This window comes from Falco punctatus, assembly GCF_963210335.1.
Source record: "Falco punctatus genome assembly, chromosome: 15".
Lineage (NCBI taxonomy): Eukaryota > Metazoa > Chordata > Aves > Falconiformes > Falconidae > Falco > Falco punctatus.
Window position 1 is genome coordinate 9,076,226 of NC_137595.1, and position 6,085 is coordinate 9,082,310.

Sequence of the window (6,085 nt, forward strand, 5' to 3'; positions counted from 1 at the left end):
GGAGCTCACACTCTCCTCAGGCTTACACTGAGGGGGAGAGAAGCCAGGGCCCCAGCCACAGCTCCTTGGTCACAGCTGTGAGAGCAGGACTTTGCACCGCCAAAATACAGCCTAGTTGGCCTCAATGTTGCAGGGAGGCAGCAGGGCAAGGCCTCAGGCAGAGGGATTACAGATCGGCGAGGATGGAAAAGGTGTAAGCCACAGAAGACAGCCACAGCCAAGCAGGCTTCCCAGGTATTTTTGTTTGAGAATGGGTGGGCGAGTGGTGGCTAAGTTAGAGGTAGGGCTGAATTGAAGAGACATGAACTGAGCAAGACAACAGGTGCTAAGAGAGGCAAGTGTGGAAAGAAGCTAAGGTAAAGAAGCAGTACAGGCAAGAAACTGCTAGAGCCGGTAGCAATCAGTACAAATCCCTGCTGGATACCATATGCTGAAAACACAGCCTCAGCTGAAAGGCACAGTTGTCACTGCACAGCAAATTGTCACTGCACTGGTTGTTTCCACAGTGGCTCTAATCATACACTTCCTTCCTACCTTTTACTAATACCGTATGGCAGAGAGACAAAGAGGTATCATTTGATACTAGCTTCTCCAATTGGGTTCATGCCTACAAAGATATTACTCCCAGAGGATCCTTGAGAAGGATGGATTGAAAGAGTTTTGTGGGTACATGTATCCATTCACAGTCAAGAGGAATAATTTTTTTTGGTAGCTACTGCAGCACAATAATTCAAAGTCCTTACAGAAAGTGGGTTGTCACTTTGAACTGATACAAGGTGAAAAAAATGTCAACAGTAATTAAGAGATCTGAGCTGTGTGTACTACAGCTTAACAGATACACTGAGTATACATGTACGCAAACACACAATGTGCTTCACAGAGGAGTACGATTCCTGGCAGGAGTAACGGTTCTGTGTCGAGAAAAAATTGTTGTAGATGGTTGTATCAGCAAAACTGCTTTCTCTGATACAATTTGTTGTATTTGCAGAGTAGTGATGATTTTAAAACACTGATACTGTGCTCAATGTTAGGAGAAAAGTTGCAGCTGAGTATCCTACTGGTGTAAGAATAAATCAAACTGATAAAGCCCTTTTCCTGCGGGTGAAACATTTTAAAACATTTAGTTTTGGTTTGAAAAAAGCTATTAGCTATTATTGCCAGAATAACTAAATAGAAAAATGTAAGGCAAGAATCCAATTCCAGGAGATTGCCTATTTTTCTGAAACACAGTAAATAACAAAAGTTACACTTTCCACAAAGTTGTCATCATCCTGAATGTGTTGACTGAATCTGTATTACACTATAGTGAGAAGCTCGAATGCCAATACACAATTAAATACTCAAGATGCTGCCATTTTACATCATAATACATAGATGATTTACACTGGTATCCCTACAGAAATTATTCTGCCATCTTGTTATTTGTTCTTTTTGATTTTTCTCATTATTAGTAAGAAGTTTTATCTTCATTTAGTTCCAGAAAACATTTTGTGTGTCTTCAGGGAAAATGTCTCCTTTCTCTTTGGTGTTCTTTGATTTTTGCTTTTAAGTGAATGTTTTTTGAATATCAGCTATTGGGAAAAGAAAAAAAAAAAGCTGCAAAGACAGTTGCTTTGGTTTTTGCCTGAAAAAACTTTTCCAGTGATTGTGCTTCCTTTCCAAGACAATTATTTTTGTTACCCTCTGGCAATATTTTGTCCTTCTTTGGCACAAGGAGCTTTAGAGGGTAACATTTGAAAATATACACAACAGTAAAGATATTTGTGATCATTGTTTGATTTGGCTCCTGTTAAAATATACACTATCCAGCACATCGCTGTATAGCCCCAGCACCTGCAGAGCTAGGCAGAAAAAGCTTTCGTGGGGGACCCTACTGATTTCATGCTCTAGTAAAAGGCTGAGAACCAAAGGTGTGGAGTGCGTGGTGGAGATGGAGGCGACACTTTGTATGCATTATCAGCTAGTGATGTTTAGTCCTATGTTAGTTCTGATTTTCCAAGCAGGAGTGTATTTTCCTTTCTTTCTATAGGAACTTAAAATTAACAGCCAGTTGCTTTATTCTCTTGTAGCACAGTATTTAAGAGCACTCTAGGGATGCTGTACCTCACATGAATACGGAATTCTTACGTACATAGTTTCACTGAGAGGCTCAGCAAGGCAAAAGAATTAATGAGTTTTAGAAACAGTGATCCAGCTGACTTCATGTTTTATCATCCTGATGTTTTACAGCCAGAGATTCCATGAATAATGGTCACATGCAGCAGTATTGCAGATTTGTTTTTAATTCCTAATGCCAGGTTATGGCTAGCCAGTTGATTGCAGTGGGCAAATGACAACACAAGGAGATTCTAACTTTATGCTAAAATATTTTGACCATGTTGGCAAGGAGCCCAGCAGGCATTAACAACTACAGGAGCTTACAGAACTTCTCAGTGCCTTGTGTTTTGCAAGCTCATCACCCACAGACTCAATTATTTACTTTCTTTCATTTCAAGAGAACAAGAAATGTCATAATCAAGAATCCAAAAAGACTGAAATTGCAAAATAGAGCTTGTCATTTGTTCACAGATACAGCATTAATCCAGTTACTTTATAGACCTCAGACTTATATAGAAACCATTCATCTTTCATCAAAGACATGATCAGTTTTTTCGATTTTCTATAGCCCAGCTGTAGTGGAGTACATTTTACAGTGACTTCACTGTGCGCAGCTAATTTTTTTAGTTAAAATGATGTGAAATAAAACCTCATTTATTTCCCACGAAGCAGTGCCTGATTAGAACAAAACCCAAACATTATGTAAGATCTGTAGGAATAAGCAGGGGGGAGCTATTTAAGAAAAGTCCTTTTAGAAACAGGTTGAATCCTCTAAAAAAAAAAATCTCTTTAGCTGCTGTATTTCTGCTAAGTAATTTAAGCACAATCCAAACAAGTGCAGTCAGTCAAATCTTACTGTTTGTGTAGTCTGGTTTTAGGTACAAGATGTAAATGAAATGAAACGAAGGTGAGACCCATACCATCTCTTCAGTGCTGGCAGCTTCCAAGAGCACAGCCAAACAGCTCGACCAAGCCCAGCTACTTACTCAAACCACCCTCATATTTTCTGTTTATACAGTGCTATAAACCTTATGAAAAAAGGCAATGTGTTTACAGGGTAAGATTTCAAGACAAGCACTGCCAGCTTTGCTATAAGGAGATCCACAAAAAATGGATTGCAAGGGTTCAGGAGAGAAATCAAAATCAAACAAGAAAACTGATAATGAATGGAAAGTGTCCCGGGAAAAGAGAATACTGAATCACTTAGCCATCTTGCAGGTACTCCCATTTTTAACTTATCAGGAGAAGGAAAAAAAAGGAAGAAAAAGTTCTCATAATTTCATTAATGGCCATTCAAATGTAATTTAAAAATTATAATGAGTAATGTTGACCATGTATCCTAGTAGTCAAATACAGACATCAAAGGCAACTTGTGTCCAGCAAGCTCTACTGCAAAACACCACAGGCAAACAAGACTCTCCTCTGCTTTCACTGTACAACAGCAGCTCAGTTTTAAGCTCTAGAATAATTCTCAGCCAATGCGTATTAGATACTTAATTGCATGTGTTTGGTTTTGTACAAGACTGTTAATCTTAGATTCTTTCATTCTCAAAGCAGCTACAAAAGGTCCAGGCTTTAAACCTAAGGTGAAACAAAAAAAAACCCCATAAATCCCCTTCAAAAGAACAAATGTTGCCAATGGTGACTGAAAGCTTAATTATTTTACCACTGATTATTTTAGCATAAAGTTATGTATAAGGTACAGCATTCACAATCCTGCCCTAGCTCTTTCATCTTCCAGGATTACAAAATACAGAGGTTCCTTCCTATATTCGTATCAATTAAGTTGAAAGCACACTGCTTTAGACAGCGCTCCAGTACAGCAGCATGTTAGCTTTGTGATGTTACCATGTGCGCTACCAGTATATATCCATAAGGGAACTATTTTAGTGTTCAGTCACCTCAATATATGTATTTTCTATGTGCCACATTTATACTGCTCTCCTGTTATTCTGGGACAAAACAATGATAAATGCTCTGTTAGTACATAAACACGTGCTTTGCCCAGACCTAAGTCCAGGATTGTCTTTCTGTGACGACTAAAAAAAGATTATATATCTTGAGGTTTCGCGTGATATGTAATCCATAATTAGGATCTCATGCTACAAGTCACTTCAAGAAGAATGTCACTTCATCTCCCTGCTTTTATTTCCTCTGTCTTGTCCATATAGATGGCAAAGGCTTACGTGCAGGAGCTGTTCCTTTCTACGGGCTTATACGGCAGCTAGCATTTTCTAGGGCCTCTAGCTGCTGTGTTACACGAGTATTTAAGATACAACGTTTTCAGATGTGTGGACAGAGATCTACGTCTCAATTACTAGTTTTCTTACCTGTATTACAGTGTCTTGTGAAGGTTATACAGGCAGCTAAGTTGGTCCTGCTCCCCTGGGATTCACAAACCCATTCTTAAAAGGAGATGAACATTACAAATCAGTTAAGTTACAATTACAAAGGTAAAATGCTGACAGGAAGCAAGAGTTTTACACCATTCATGAGGTATGAAACAATTGTTTATTGTTCAGATGATTCTTTTTGGAAAGAACTGCATTAAACATGAATGTTCTATGTATGGCTTAACCAGGTGGACTTCATTGCGATTATCAAGAACATTGGATTTTGTATGATTTTATTTCCAAAAGTAATAGAACAGTTTCAAGCAAATCAGAAGATGATACAAATCATACTTGTTTTAATTTATGATGTAGTTAATTCAGGCTGCACTCTTGTTTTAACTACACAACAGATGTTTGTGGTTACAGTCAGTAACTGGAACATGCAAGCCGTTGAGGCTGGAGGTAAGATAAATGTAAAGATCAGTGGAGGACATTAGAACCATTTGTGTTCTAGTATTTTAACCAGATTTTTTTCTGCTAAAACCATGCAAACAGAAATAACTAATGCTGCTGTCATTTAAATAACAATCTTTTAAGTTTCTGAATTAAACTAGTCAAAAGCACTGGATGGTTCTTGGAGCTATTGTCAGAGCTATTGTTTCAAGCCATCTGTGGCTTACAGAAAACATCTTCTCATCATTTGTATTCAATATATTGTTAAAACCATCAGCACTTCCTTAAAAATAAATAAACAAGTCTCCGACTGCAGACCTCAGTTTTCCATCTAGAAAAGGACTTCACAGCTATGATTTAGTGCATCCTTGTGTTTTTTAAGTGCTAGAGCTACCCAGAATATGTTCTTTATGGTCAGACAATTAAGAGATCTTAGACCCGCAGTTCCTAAACTTTCTGGATGAACAAACGCTGTTCCCCTCTTACTAGGTTAGGAATCACTGTCAAAGGTAACTGAAAACACTGACTTGTGAGTACTGTCAATGGCTTTGAAGACTGTCCTCTGGGAATACTTGCACTAGGCAAGTAAATCTGCAAAATTTATGTAAAACATGGGCATTAGAATGACATTCTGAGTTGAGACATTCAGAGAACAGTCCACAGTTTTGGTCAGGCTACATCATTTGGGACTTGAGTCTTGCCTATATGTAGTTTTATGTCCTTTACCACAAAGAATGTAGGTGTTTCTGAGTCCCAGAGGAGGTGCAGCTGTGTCTTTATTAACTGGGAGGGGGGGAGTTTCTAGTTTTCAACCAGATCAGCAACCTGATCTGACTGATCTCAGGCCAGCATTACTGCCTGAGCCAGGGAATGACAAACCTGTGGTCAGGGAGTGAACTCTTTCACTGGCAACACAGTCCTAGCTGGGATTGACACAGCTGTGGGAAAGCATTCTTTCAGGCTATTTTTTAAAGTATAGGACAATTTTGGTTTATGACCCAGGACAGTCTATTGCTTGGAAACCCACCTGGCCACACAACGTAGCTTTCTGAGAGCCCCAGGCTCTCCCTGTGGGAAAGGTGAGATGATATTCAGAAAATATCAGTGATCAACACGCCTCTCTCTGTCTCACACAACAACTGGACATGACTGACTTGTTGCCAGATCTTGTCCCAGAGGCTGCTGCCTTCAAGCTTACCTGA